We start from the raw sequence: 15422 nt of genomic DNA on the forward strand, positions 1-15422 counted from the left end.
CGTCAGTCCCTTACTCAAAAACTGCAGAAATACTCCCCAGTGGATACAGACCAAAATTACATAACTCACATGCATTCATTCACTACTCGTAGTCTTTTAGAGCTCTTAATACCTCTAAGTGGAATAGATGGATTCTGGTCAGTTTGTAGTTCTTTTTCCCCCATATCTAAATCCCTTCCCATTTCCACAAGCCACCACATACCACTGTCTTTCCCTTCCACAAATATAAATGAAAAATTACATGACCATACACTTCACACATTCTCCTCCCCCCAACATATGTCATCAACCTGTTCTTTGCTAGATACCATTCATCTGAACATCTCCAGTGTTGGAGATGAAAGCAATAACATTATCATCAATATCAACATCTAACAATACAAACATCGTCCAAATTCCTATCTTGGAAGACTACCCTCGGATTCTGTTCATCACCTACAATTCTTGTAGACACTAATCGATTGTCCACAGAGAACTCTCTCTCTTTTTATTTATTTATTTATTTTTTTCTTCTTCTATTATCTCCAGCTCAAACAACCTTTACTTTAATATGACATGGCACATGCAACTGCAGTACAACATTCTTTATGCTGTACCTATTCAGCCAAGTGTGGGTGGAAAACATCTTCCCCACCACTTGGGGCAGAGCCAACATCCTTCCTTTCTTCTAACCAGGAAAAAATAGTACTCCGGATAACTACTACCCAAATGGTCTCAGACCATGAGCCTTTCCTCCCTCTCATCTTAACTCCTCATGGATGACCGGTCATTCCTGTATCCCGCCCACTGCCCTGGGTCAGAAACAATGTAGTAACATCTACAGCAAGGTCATTTTACATAATTGGTGACCCCCCCTGTCCGTGCTGTGTCAAAGTATCATTCACACATAAGCACCCTTTACCCTCCCATCTCCCACCCCTCCCTTCCTTGCATATCAGTATCATCTATACACATTCTCCATTCATTCCTATCTCTTGCCTTCTCCCTTCCTTGCTCAACAGACATTCCCCTCTTGCTCATCGCCCCTTCACCCCATCCATCCATCCATCCTTGGTTGTCCCCTCAAATTCACTTCCTCCACCTCTGCGTTCCACACCTCTTTCACTAATCTTTTATCTCTCATTCTTTCCATGTGTCTAAACCATCCCAATAATCTTTCATCAGCCCTATCTGCAATCTCCTTTTCCACTCCCACTCTCCTCCTCATTTCTCACTTTATCCAACCTAGTAACCCGTACGATACTTCTCAGACATTTCACCTCAAACACATTTAAACTCTTCCTTTTAGCTTCTCTTAAATTCCAAGTCTGCCCCATACAATGTCGTCAGCACAATCACCCCTTCATGCAATCTCCTCTTTGCATCTTTAAAAGTAGATATGGTAAATGGAGTCAAAAAGACAGAACCCCACCACAAGAATAGCTCCTTTCCTGTATACTACAATTAAGTAAATTAGGTTAATGAATATTACTGTTGTAAACTCAAAGAACCTTTTTTTTTTTTTCTCTACAACTACTCTGACAAGTGGAACATCACTCCCATGTATCATCCCTCCAATATAGTTTCAATGCTAGTCGTTACACCACAGATATCGTGGTGGAAACAGAGATATAGATTTGCATTGCATGTACCAACAGCATCCATGATTTTATCACATTTTTCAACCTAGAAAAGGCATGTGATACAACCTGGAGATGATACATCTGGTGTAAACATTCTTTTAAATTTCCATGGAGTTCTACCCACCATGTCCCATTTTCTGTTTCGCTAAACTTTTTGATTTTATTGGAGAAAGTAGAACCCCCTTTCAATTATTCGTCATTATTTTATATAGTTAAAATATGTTTTTTGCAACCATGACCTCAGTTTCTTATATTTTCTGTGGCTCTTGAAACTTAGGTTTAGACAGACATCAGCACTTTGTCCACCAATTCAGCATGAGGATGGTAAACTAACTATCCACCCTAGAAATGATTGGCATATATATTATTGTCCATCCTTAACTCCTCATCAGGACCCCTGATTGCTCCACCTACTGTACTTTTCTTTGCCTTTAGAATGCTATTGAAAAACCAAGTGCCATTTAATATTGTCCGACTGAAATTTTGATCCCACGTATCCTATTATCTTTCCACCATCCATATTTACACCTATGGCTCCTGCTCTGATTGCAGGTTAGGTTATGCAATCATATCTCCATCAGTGATCATATCTCATCATTGATCTTTTTGCCATTCTTACCACTGTATACCATACGCCTTTTCTCCATAATCATCCATCACTCGTGTAGTGCCCTACAAGTTATTTTTTCCCTTTACTCCCACCATACATTGTTCCATGATATCCATTTGTGGTTATGAATTTTTTTTCCTGCTTTGAATAAAAAACATTTCTTGTTAGGTACTGTCTCATGTTTGGCATTCCTTGCAACAAGCAAGTCAACAAGACAACTTAGCATGCAATACCAATTCTTTGATGTTTTCATCCTTCTGCCTACATCAGACTTCTACCTCAGTCTCTGTTCTGTACAACTATGTTTATGGTAATAATAATGGAAGGAACACCTGATAAATCACCTAAAGACTTCATGTTTATCCAAGGCCCTCTGTCTTCCATTGTAATTAGTGGTTTGAGATGATATTAATGCATCCATGATTTTCTTATGTCTGGTGATACCCCTCCCCCTTAGGACGTCCCCACTTGACCCTTCATAACAGCATCTTCCTTTTTTACCTTTATCCTCAAAAAACAACTTTGATACATCTTATTTTATGAGAATCACCAGTGTCAGTGTCTTTTCTTCTGCAGATGAAACAATGTAGCAGTGTGCATAGTATGATCCATAAAGCTTACTACCTCATAGGGTTTGATTGAGGTAGTTTTAACTTCAGACCAGGGCCAGCCTTCATATGGTATATACACAGTAATCATGTTGGTCATGGTGGTTTAATCAGGAAAAAATATAAAGTGTGCTTCAATTTTGAAGTAGTTATCATAAGAATATTTTCTTTGTTTCAAGTGTTCATTTAGTCATTTCAAGTAAGATTTGGCCTTTTTTTTTTATCAGACTCAGATTTTCTTGCAAGTTACTGTATTTGTAAACCTTAATGAGACAAATTCATTGGTATGTGACTCACTTCTGTAGTTCAAATGGTTTCTTAAGATATGACCCCTCAAAGTTGGGTCAAAAAGGTAATTTTTGCAAAAAGTGAAAAAATTTAAATTCAAATATCTTGGAGACCATTGGCCTACAGAGATCACTCTGATACCATTTTAAAACTAATAAGACTTCCTACAACTTTTATCAATGTGTATATTTCCTTACAAAGTCAAACAAAGAAGTTGACCTTTAATTTGACATTTGACTTTGAAAAGGTCAGAACATAATTTTTTTTTTTTTTTTTTTGTAACTTTTCCTAAAAACTTGTACATATGTATAGCAAGGTGTTCATTAAGAATTTTCTTTGAGAAATGGTTATTTTAGGAGCTACAGATTTTTATGTGAGCACAACTTAGCTGAAAAAGTATTTTGGTGTTTGACGTGTACTGTTACATACACTATTGTAATCACCATCTATGGTACTTATATCAGTACCCTTGCTTTATTTTATAAATATCTGATGTATGCTTTAATAAAATACTGCTCTATATGCATATCATATTAGCATAACACATTGAAATTGGATGATAAGCAATTTATGTATGTGAACTAATATGCGATAAGACTTTACAATTCTGAAATGAGCCTTAAGATTCAAATCATGGTTTGAATACACTGAAAATATGTACCAGTATGCTGTGTGTGTGTGTGTGTATATATATATATATATATATGTGTGTGTGTGTGTATTCATTTGGTCTTTGGATCACGTGTTGGACTCGTGATCGACAGCTATTTCCCTCCTGGAAGAGAGCTCAGAGCTCGTAGGTCCGATCTATGGGTAATGCTATGACCTTGCACACACACACACCCCCAACTCCCCGCCCACGAGAGTCAGAGTAACGACCCGAGGCACAGCGATACCGAAATAATTTCGGCCCTGGGCAGGATTCGAACTGGCTACTGGGAGCACTTCTACTTCCCAGTTCAGCACTCTACCAACTATGCCACCGAGTCGGTGTGTGTGTGTGTGTGAGTGAGTGTTTCAAAATTACTCCATTTGCGGGCATATGTCACAGTGGTAGCCTTCTTTGGCCTGTAATAGTTGAGCTAACAATCATTACATCACTAGCATCAATAAGTTCATCAGATGGTGCAGGATACACAAATGAGTTGGCAGGGCCGTGTGGGTGAAGAAAGCTCAACTGAACTTCATTGCTCTCGTGCTTGACCTCCAGGACACATGTGAGATACCAGTGTTCATTATAGATAGCTAAACAGAACACCTTTTTTAGATACTAATGGAATTGTGATGTATTGAAGAATAGAGATTCTTTCTCAAATCTTGTGATAGTTGAAGTCGAATGTATACTAACTTCCAAGACTTCCTCACTGACAACCTTGACACAATGGATCTTCTGTGTTCCTAGTAAAGAAAATATGTACACATTAGGTACATAATTATATTCTAAGCTTTCAGCTTGCTAAGTTTTTATTTAAGAAGTTTGCTAAGTTATTATTTAAGAATTTAAATTATTATTTAAGAAAGAAGATTATTTAACAAGAACATCTTAAATCTTATCAATCCATAAATTATAAATCTAACTTTCTTTGTTCATCATTAGAGTGGCACTTCCCACTTAAACCTTTTCCCTAACAGGGGCAAGAAAAATTACTTATTAGTAGTAGTAGTTCACAAAATTACTAAGTGACTTTGTGACTTTAATAACTAAATGGCTAGGTGACCAGGTTACCTGGAACGGTTCTTGCATTGTCAGAGTGCTTCACCAACTTCTGTCGGTGAGCTTCATGTTCCTCTCATGTTGTGAGGGTAATTAAAAGAAGAGCTTTTACTGCAAAATTGAATGTCTTAGGATCTAGAATAGGTTCAGCATTAACTTCTGTTCTCTGAAGGCTTGTTCTGGTGGATAGCCTCTTCACAGTTCCACAGATGCCATCACAGGGTCCTTTACCATGGTTCATTCCAAAGAAATATCATTCTGCTTCAATATCAAAATTATTCTTGTAATAGCAAAATTTAATTAAGTTCTTGCAATTCTTATATTGGGCAGCACACCCGTCATTGAAGTAAATATTTTTGTGATTTTATGACATGACTTTTAAGTAATTTATTAACCTAGTTTGAAAAAGGTGAACTGCAATGACATGCTGATTACAGTCAGAAATTGCTACAAAACTTTGGTGTTGTAACTCATTGTTTTTATGGTAGTAAACAACAAATGGATGTAGTGAAGCTTGGCAATTATTCCAATGAAACAACTGGGCTGCATCTTGCACAATAAAAGAATAATTCTCTAAAAAGTCTCCCACAATTACAAATTCACCTTGATTTAGTTCTTGCTTCTCTTCTTGTAAAAAACTACTTCAAGCTTTGGCAATGAAATCATGTTGCAGGAGATCTGTTAATTGTTCATGGAAATATGATATAAAATCTTCTGCTGTTAATTTTTTATATTCTAAAGTTGAACTGTGTTGTAACCCTTTGCCTAAACTCAATCTCTTCAAGTCCCTTTCTGCCAAATACTTTAATAAATCCAAAGATTCTTCCTTTGGGGGCATTGTTCACATTCACCAAAATAGCACTTTTCTTGAGGCAGTTTGCACTGGAGAAGGGTAAGGCAATGTCTATAATTTGAAATATGATTAGTATTTAGGGTATCATCAGAAGTGTCAGGTGTTTCTTGATGCTAAAACACAGATTCAACAGCTGCCATACTTAGTTTCACATTTTGATGTTTAGCACACACACAAAAACTAAGGCTTGGTCTGACAGTAAACACTCAAAATTACTGGAAGACACAAAGAATGAATTAAGTGAGACACTGAAAGATGGAGAAAACATAGTAATTATGGGCGACTTTAACACAAAAGAAATAAATTGGGAAGAATTGACAATAAAAGGTGGAGAGGAACTCTGGGGCAACATCCTACTGGATCTGACCATTGATTATACATTGGCTCAGTGGGTCAAAGAAAACATTATAGACACAAAGAAGAACCATCAAGGGACTTGATATTCACTTCTGAGCCTGAAATTGTGGACGAAATGAATTATAAGATGCCAATTGGGAAGAGTGACCACATACTAATAGAGTTCGAGCTTGAGAAACACCGAGAAGGAAGATAAATGTATAACAAAACTGACTTTGTAAAACTTTTTTTTTTTTTTTTTTTTAAAAATGGTAGCTGAGAATTTTTTTCTAATGATGAAACAAAGATGGAAGAGAAATGAAAAAAACAAAAACAAAAAGAAAACAAGGAGGGAACAGATAAACATGTACCTGAGCAGAAACAAAAAAGGGTTTACAAAGTGTTGGTATAACAAAAAGTGTAGTGATGCTAAAGATAAAAGAGACAAAGCTTGGAAAAATGAAAAAAAGACGACAAAAAAAGAAGTGACTAGATGGCAAACATACATCAAACTGAGAAATGAATACCAGTATGTAGATATACGCAGAGAGGAAAAAAGAAACTACGAAAAAGATATAATAGGTAAATGCAAAGACCAACCTAAACTATCTTACAGATAAGTAAATGACAAACTAAAAGATAAACATGAACTAGTGAAACTGCGTGAAGGAAACAAAGAATATATAGAAGATGTAGAAATGACTGAAGTAATGATCAGACACTTTAGGTCTGTATTTACAATTGAAAGCTCACAAATGTGGGATGAAGGACAGCAAAAAGGATCCCTCAAAATGAAAGAAATAATGGTGACACAGAAAGAAATAAGGGACCAAATAAAGAATCTTGATGTCAGAAAGTCATGTGGGCCCGATGGAATAGTGAACTGGATATTGAAAGAATGTATAGATGAAATACACAAGATAATTGACTTCTTACTCAAAGATGGAAAATTACCACAAGATTGGAAAATGCAAATATTGTACCAATATACAAAGGAGGAGATAAAGAAAATCCAACAAAATATAGACCAGTATCCCTTACAAGCGCAATTGCAAAAATATGTGAGTTATTAAAAATAAATGGATTAAACACTTGGAAGAGAACAACATACTAAACCCCAAACAATATGGATTTAGAAGTGGAAGATCATGTACTACAAACTTAATATGCTTTTACTCAAGATTGATAGAAATAATACAAGAAAGAGATGGTTGGGCAGACTATGCCTTCTTGGACTTACAAAAGGCTTTTGACAATGTACCACACAAAAAGCTAAGAAAAATTGAAACAACAGGTGGAATACAAGGAAAATTATTTGAATGGATGAAAGATTTCTTGAATGGAAGAAAAATGAGGGTGCTACTTAGAGAAAAAACTCAAATTGCATATATATGATAGGCGGAGTCCCCCAAGGCTCTGTATTGGCTCTGATAATGTTTGCTGTTTATATAAATGACATTGATGAAGGCATGGAATGTTATATGAAATTCTTTGCAGATGATGTGAAACTATTGAAGAGAGTAAGTACAGAAGAAGATTGCAAATATTTTCAAGAAGACCTGGACAGAGTCTGGATATGGAGTAAAAAGAATGAAGTGAATTTCAACATTAAGAAATGTAGTATAATGGAATTTGGAAAAAGCAAAAATAGAATCTCAGGTCATTATGAAATTGGTACAAAGGAAGTTATAAAAGTAAACTCAGAAAAGAACCTAGGAGTAACTATCTCAAATGACATGACATGACACCAGACAAACATGTCATCAAAATAGTTGGAGAAACTTATAACTTAATAAGATCAATGAAAGTGGCCTTTGACTACATGGGTGAGGAAATGGTAAAGAAGATACTAGTTACACTGGTAAGACCAAAATTGGAATATGCAGCATCTCTATGGACACCTAGTACCAAAAGAAACATAAACTGTTAAGAATTCAAAGGGTAATGACAAAGATGGCACCAACACTTTGCAATTTGACATACAAACAAAGATTGGACAAACTAAACTTATCAACCCTAGAACAAAGAGGAGAAAGAGGTGATTTGATAACCATCTACAGAATTATGAAAGGGATGGAAATTCTTGATAGGGATGACTTACTAAAATGGGACAAAAGAAATACGAGAGGACATGAGAAGAAACTTAAGAAAGACAGTTACAGAAGAGATCTGAAAAAAAACCAGCTTTTCACCCAGAGTAATAGATATATGGAACAAACTGAAAGAGGAAACAATGAGTGTTAAAACTATACATGATTTTAAGAAAAAACTAGATGCGGAAAGATACAACTGTGGGTCACTACGAGCATAGCTCTTCTTCCGTAAAATACAACTAGGTAAATACACAGAATGTGTGTCACTGGCTTCTGGCAAAACACATTCTTTTGGTCTCAGCTCTGCAGACTTTGAGAATCTGATCTTTAGTTCTGATATTTGCCTTTGAAGTCTTCATATACATCTTTTAGATTGCAAAGTATGAGAAATTTTTGCTTTCTTTCACAATGGCCATCTGCTTCTTTTACCGAGATGTAATCTTTTAAAGCTGGCAGTTCTCTACTGATCTCTGGTGATTTATAGAAGTCTCTAACTTTAGTAGCAATGTCCCTGTCCAACTGTTTCCTTAACTTTGGATTTGGCGTAGATTGTACCCCCTTCTCTTTTTCCAAATGTTTTGCTTGCTGAACCATGTATTGTGAGCAGTTAATAGTGTTCTATTGTTTTTTTGTCTGGTCCAGGTTTGTGGTAGGACAGAGAGGATGGTCAGTTTTTCTCTTCTTGTCCTTTCATTATCAAATTTATGTTATAGCTGTTGAATAATTTCTGTTTCCGTGTTAATGTCCGAGTCATTTCCAGATGAAATTTCTGTACAACTTACTCTTTCAAATATTCTTTTCAAATTGCTTCTTACTTGAATGAATTTCTTCTTTGTGTAATGCTTGCTTTGTGATACTTTAGCTTTTTGCAATGGGGACTCTGCTATTGTGACCAAAGGTGTACTGAGGTTTTGAAGTTCATACTCCTTTTCTAATTCAGTGTCACATTGTAATGGACTGAGAGCCTTGGAGATCCAGTGTCTGAAGATGAATCCTTTAACAATAAACTGGGACAGATAGGACATACTTAATGCTTACGAGCAGGATTGCTTTCTATTAATTGTTCAGTTATGAAATGAAGTCCTTTAGCAATTTTTTCTTGTGTCTTTGAAAAAGGTCACAACAATAATGTCCCCTATTCAATGAGCTTAGTCCCGTGGTAACTGAAAAAAAATAAAAAGGGCCACATTAGTCTGAAGAAATATGTATAATATAGTTTAGTTGCTCATGCACTAATCCCATTGCATAATATTACAAACTTTTTTCACTTTCTGCTTCCCTAACTAACTATGTTTGAGTATTAGTCCACAGTAAAAAATCATCACTTTTTCAGATTAACTTTAGATGTGATTTAGTTGTAATGAATAACTAAATTGAAACAAGAAAAGCCAGGAATTGGGAAAATAAAGTTACTCATGTGTACAATAGTGATGTCATTTCACCAGGCACAATTAAAAATCACAAGGCAGCACAGATATTTGATTAGTAGAATGTTAGGATTAAATGTATATAATTTGCAATATAAGTTTTTGAAAAACTTAAAAATATGTAAATATGAAATGAAACTGGAAAAAGTTGAAGGTATATAGATAAAAAGAAGAAAAAACTGAATACAAAGAGGTCTTACCAAGCTAAGATGGTGATGCTCCTCACTAGGTCACACTCTCACATTGACTGAGAGTAGAGCTGTAGACTAAAGTTTACTATCCTGGGCATCCCATTGACAAGTCAATTCATGTTTCAACTGGTATTATTGGAGCACAACAGTTACTGAATTTATCTATATTTTGTCTTGTTCATTCAAATTTGTTTTATATATTATATGAATAATTCCTGTAAGAATATGGAGAATGTTATAAATTATATATTATTTTTTCCTAATAATTACCAAACATAATTTTCTTAGTATTTAGATTAAAATTTTACTAAACATCAGTGTGATTAACAAAGTTGTTATCATTCATGAAAATAAAACTTAAAATAAAGGTCACTTGTAGGGTGGCCAGACGTCCTCCTTTAGGCCGGACAGTCCCCCTTTTGAGCACTTTGTCCTCCATCCGGCGCAACCTCATGCCGGACGTGCATTTGTCCTCCTTTCTTGGGGTGTGACAAAAATGAATGAATGAATAAATAAATGAATAAAGAATATATAAATAAATAACCCTAGGTATACAATAATGCCGTACAATTAAATTATGTGGGAGTACCCAGGCCAAGGTCAACATTGGAATTCAGCAGCTGAAGTAGACAGGAACTGCACAGGACCAATGTTGTGAACATGTGATTGCATGATTTACATCTCATACATTGGGCTGCAGCCCTGAGGTGGCCACGGTGCAATGTGGTTTGGCAATTAATTTATGAGATTAAGGAGTCTGAAAATGCCTAAAAGACTTTGTTTAACTCTGACTGAGCCAAAGAGTTTGGTAATCAAGGTGGAGATGCAACTAGGTTGTGTAACTTAGTAAGAAATACAGGTAAGCCTTATTTGTTTTTGTCAGTTTCAGTAGAAGTGAAAAATATTATTCACTTGCAGTTTTTTATTTTATATATATATATATTCACACACACTGAATGGTCCCCAGTGCAGATCTTAATCTTTTTTCAACCACATTAACTTTTTACTTTTAATTCATGTATATGTATGTGGCTCGAACATACAAATATAAGAAATTGTACTCAACTTATATCTCTCTTGATGGCGCAGTGGTTAGTCACTGTTACTTTGATACGACTGAGCTGAGGTTCGAGCCCTTGGCTTTGCTTCGTACAGTTTCCGTATATGTCTGACGAGCGCATTGTCAGTCTCGTTCATGATGACATGGAATTAAAAGTAAAAAGTTGATGTGGTTGAAAAAAGATATATATATATATATATGTTACTGTATATTATAATCATCGATATGCAGTGTCCTCTTTTTTGGAAATTTGGAAATGGCCACCAAAGTCATTTGTTAGGTCGATGGTAATTACCATAGCTAGGCTAAGATGGGAGAGGGTGGTGTTTATGGAAGACAAAAAAATTCCTGTTTATCGAGAATATTTACATTTGAAGGTAAAAAATAATATATATATCCTTATATTTTCTCATTACTTTGTGTGAATGTCTGTAAAACTTAGCATTTTAGATTTTTTATCAGCTTCAAAATCATACTTTTAGTCTTGCAGGCTCTCATTTAGGAATTCACTGTGACTGCACTTTGCCCCCCCCCCCCCACGAATGCTATTCCCCAAAAAAACTGGATGGATGGCTATGCTCATGGTAATTACAATATAGTATATGTCAAACACTAAAATCATCACTTTTTTGGCTAAGTTGTACTCACATAAAAATCTGTAGCTCCTAAAATAAACATGTCTCAAAAAAAATTTGGATCACGTGAAGAATTGTCACCCCAGACTTCGACAGGGTGACAGTTCTTCATGTGGGCTATCCTAGGGTGACAAATATTCATGTGGGCTATCCTGGGTTTACGATTCTTCGTTTGTATAAGTTGATGACAATAATCATAACCTTCATTCAACCTAACCTAATGTAACCTAACATAACCTAATCTAATCTAACATAACCTATCCTAATCTAACATAACATAATCTAATCTAACAACCTAACCTAAGCTAATCTAACCTAACCTAATCTTTATGCCATTGTTGATATTCGCCATATGGGGTGACAGTTCTTCAGGTGGGATCTCATGGGGTGACAATTCTTCATGTGCCCCGAAAATTCCTTATGAACACTTTGTTATACATATGTACAAAATTATAGGCAAATTTACCAAAAAATATATATTTCTACATCAAGCGACCTTTCTCAAGGTCAAAGGTCAAATTAAAGGTAAACATTTTTGTTTGAACTTGTAAGGAAATATCTGCATTGATAGAATTTGTAGGGAGTCTTATTAGCTTTAAAATTGCATCAGAATGATCTCTGTAGGTGCAATGGTCTCTGAGATATTTGACTTTGAACTTTTTCACTTTTTGCAAAAATGACCTTTTTGAACCAAATTTGAGGGGTCATATCTCAGAAACCACTTGGCCTACAGTGCACATACCAATGGATTTTTCTCATTAAGGTCTATAAGACAGTAATTTGCAAGAAATTCTGAGTCAGCGGCAAAAATTATTGAATTGACTTGGAATGACCCAGAGTTGGTTTTATTTAATGGTGAATGTTGGGCACCAGTGGGGGTAGGGGGAAGAGGAACGAGACGGTGAGGGAGGTGACGACTGTGTTTCAAGACGTGTCCTCAATCTGCTTGCGAGGGAGCAAAAGGGGTTGGGAGAGGAGGCGATAAAGCAAGAAGCAGTGAGCTAGGCTCATGTATACTTCTCCGAGGTTATCTTCATCTTGAGGCGTTGGTCATGACCCGTACTCCTAATTGCCGTGAGGTCAAATGTGAGGCAAGGGGAAGTCAGAGGTAGAACATTCTGATGGAAGTCGAGGCTGGAAGTAAAGTCGAGTGGAGCCTCGACAAGAAACCATCAAGGCAGTTGTCCTCATGACTGGGCCAGAACTTGAAGATGCGGGTGGAACTGGACCTGAGACTGCTAGAGTAGCAGCAGGTGGTCTGTTTTCCACAGGGTGACGTCGAAGAGGTTGATGCATATTGGGAGGCTGCTCAGGGGATCTTGTACTTTGAACGTGTCCTGGGATCACATCATATGGTGGCATTGGAGCATGGTTACTCTTAAAAATTATCGTGGTTAATGAGACGTTAGGCCACCCAGATCAGGTGGCGGCTGGCAGCAGTCAAGTGGCAGACGATTTGGCAGATCAGGTGGTGGCTGGTGAGCGGCAGAGCGGGATTGGGGCCCCAGACATTGGGCAGCTAAATGTTAGGCTGGTTGAAGGCAGCTACCGTTGGTCGTCCCGACCAATTTCTTATTTCCCTCTTACAGATGGAGTTGGTTTTATTTAACAGTGAATGTTGGGTAGAACATTCTGACATTGGTGACTCACGAAGACAGAGGGTAAGCGTTCCTCAATGAATCCAGTGTTCTGTCATGTGGTTGGCCAAGGAGCCAGCCATGGCTGGCTGACGCTGGCATTGCATTCTTATTGTAGTCTCCCAAAGTTTTTGTTATGGAAATGATACAATTTTTACTATAACATCGTTTATAAAGGACTTGTAATTATAGTGAACTCCTCTGTTCTTTTGCAATAAAACATCACTGCATGTAGGGGAAATATTCTGTATAGAAAATAGCATTTAGCCATGGACTGTATATTAAATACAAGTAGTAAATTTTGTTTTGTTGTATAAATTAAATACAGTACCCCCAATAATGTAGATGTGCAAACATGGCCTAATTTAATTAGAAAAATTTAGGGGCCTTGATCAATTCTTCATGTGTATATCTGCATATCTGATATTCATTGTTATCAAGTATCACTAGAAAAGTTATTAGGTGTAATTTTTCATGGTTTAGAGGGAAAAATGAAAGGGATGAAGATTTCTTTCTCACATGTGTAGCCACTGTTCTCTGCCGGTTACAGGTGATTGGATGAAAGAAATATATATGATAAATAGATAAGTGAACAAAAATAATACATATACAGTATAAACCAAAAGCCCCTTTCCCTTTTGTAAGGAGGATGACAAAGTCAAATCACCAATCCTTCACCCACCCCTTACTTATCCAAAAATCTAATAATCATCCCTTTCACCTTAACTCAGTGGATAAATGATCATCCCTGTCCTCTGCCCACTACTTGGGTCAAAGGCATGCAGTACTTCTACAGTAGGGCCCAAGAGTGGAAGCTGGTTTACCTCCACTTCTTATACATGCTCCCTCCTCCTCATCCACTGCAAGAATTAGAGCAGACAAGAAGAAGTCCCTTTTGGCTGTGTCATTTCATTTCCTCATCCATTCACAACAACTCTCCACTTACACCTATCTCGTGCTGTCTCCCTTCCCTGCTGAACATACTAAAATGATGATATTATAATATCAAGTAAAACATATTTCCTATTAGTAATGTCCCAGTTAATTTGCTCTGGATTTTTTTTTCTTATTTTATTATATTTTTTATCATCGCTAGAAATTACTATCATTATTGCAATGAATCCTAAGTTTTGCTTTTTTTGTTTTGTTTCAGATAAATAGCCAGTATTATAGAGGCATCAGAGGTAAGTTTTAATCCACAAAGTATCTCGTATACCTATTGTGTTGTTTATTATTTATCATTAAGGAAATTAAAGTCTACTTTCTCAGAAAACTAACAAATCAAGTTAGCCCCCCCCCATTTTTCACAAAGATCTTAGTTGCACTCAAAATATGCATGTAGTATGTACGATTATGAATAAGAGTAACATTTGCCATCACCTATAGAATAGGATTACAGTTTTTTGGTTTAGGTATATATTGGATTTGAACTGGTGTGACTGTAATTGATGCACTGATAACCTATAGTACCTAAAAAAGTAGGGTTAGGCTATGAATCTTGACAACAACTGACATCTCATGTTCCACTAACTGAAAACCCACACCCCCACAGCCTCTGGCAACAGTTCTCATGCCCTTTCATAAATCTCTCTCACCCATTTCACTCCCATCCACCACCCTTTCCTCCCTATCACCTTAATTCATTGTGGAAGGCTGGTCATCCCTTTATCCCACCCTGCCTTGGGTCAGAAGCAATGCAGCAAGACACATTACATCTACAGCAATGTTGCTTCATTTTATCGACGACCCCAAATTAAGACACATTACATCTACATCAAGGTTGCTTCATTTAATCGGCGATCCCAGATTGATTTATGTGTCCATATACCAAGGGCTCCCCCTCCCCCTTATAAGGAAGGTAGCCAAGTCAAGGCACGCACCCACTCCACTCCCATCCACCACCATTGTTTCTCTTAGCTCCTCGTTGATGGGTCCCCCCTGTCTCTTGCCCTCAGGCAGCATAAAGAACAGACGCCATCTAAAGGTTCGTAGCTGAATAACAAGAGACCATTATAGACTGAAAGGTCTATTAATCACAACCAAATAAAATCATAGATAGGTAGATAAATACAGGCAGTGTATTACTCAGATATCAGTTAAATGTGCTTAGCTGAATACGTTTGGACGGTCGTGTGCTCATATTTGAAAGAATGCACATTGTTTGCAGTGTGTCACACCTGGAGTGACCAAAAAAATGGGGAACAATGAGTATGCATTAAGTTTTGTCAGGAAATTTGCAGAACAAGATATTGAAATTGCAACATTGTGAAAAGAAACTATGGACACTGCAGTGAGAGAGCTAACAACATTTAGGGTCCTCCAGAAACGAGGCTGTTAACTGTTGTTTA

The 15422-nt window shown here is 36.7% G+C and overlaps 1 protein-coding gene across 1 annotated transcript in view; it reads left to right on the forward strand.

The window, feature by feature from the left end:
* LOC143035198 (serine/threonine-protein kinase VRK1-like) overlaps positions 1 to 15422 on the forward strand; it is a 134599-nt gene that overhangs the window by 18765 nt on the left and 100412 nt on the right. The window contains exon 2 of the mRNA XM_076201892.1: positions 14228 to 14258. The gene's annotated coding sequence lies outside the window, so the exon portion shown is untranslated. The remainder of the gene's footprint in view (positions 1 to 14227; positions 14259 to 15422) is intronic.

Source organism: Oratosquilla oratoria, chromosome 18 (genome assembly GCF_046742065.1).
Source record: "Oratosquilla oratoria isolate Oo_2021 chromosome 18, ASM4674206v1, whole genome shotgun sequence".
Lineage (NCBI taxonomy): Eukaryota > Metazoa > Arthropoda > Malacostraca > Stomatopoda > Squillidae > Oratosquilla > Oratosquilla oratoria.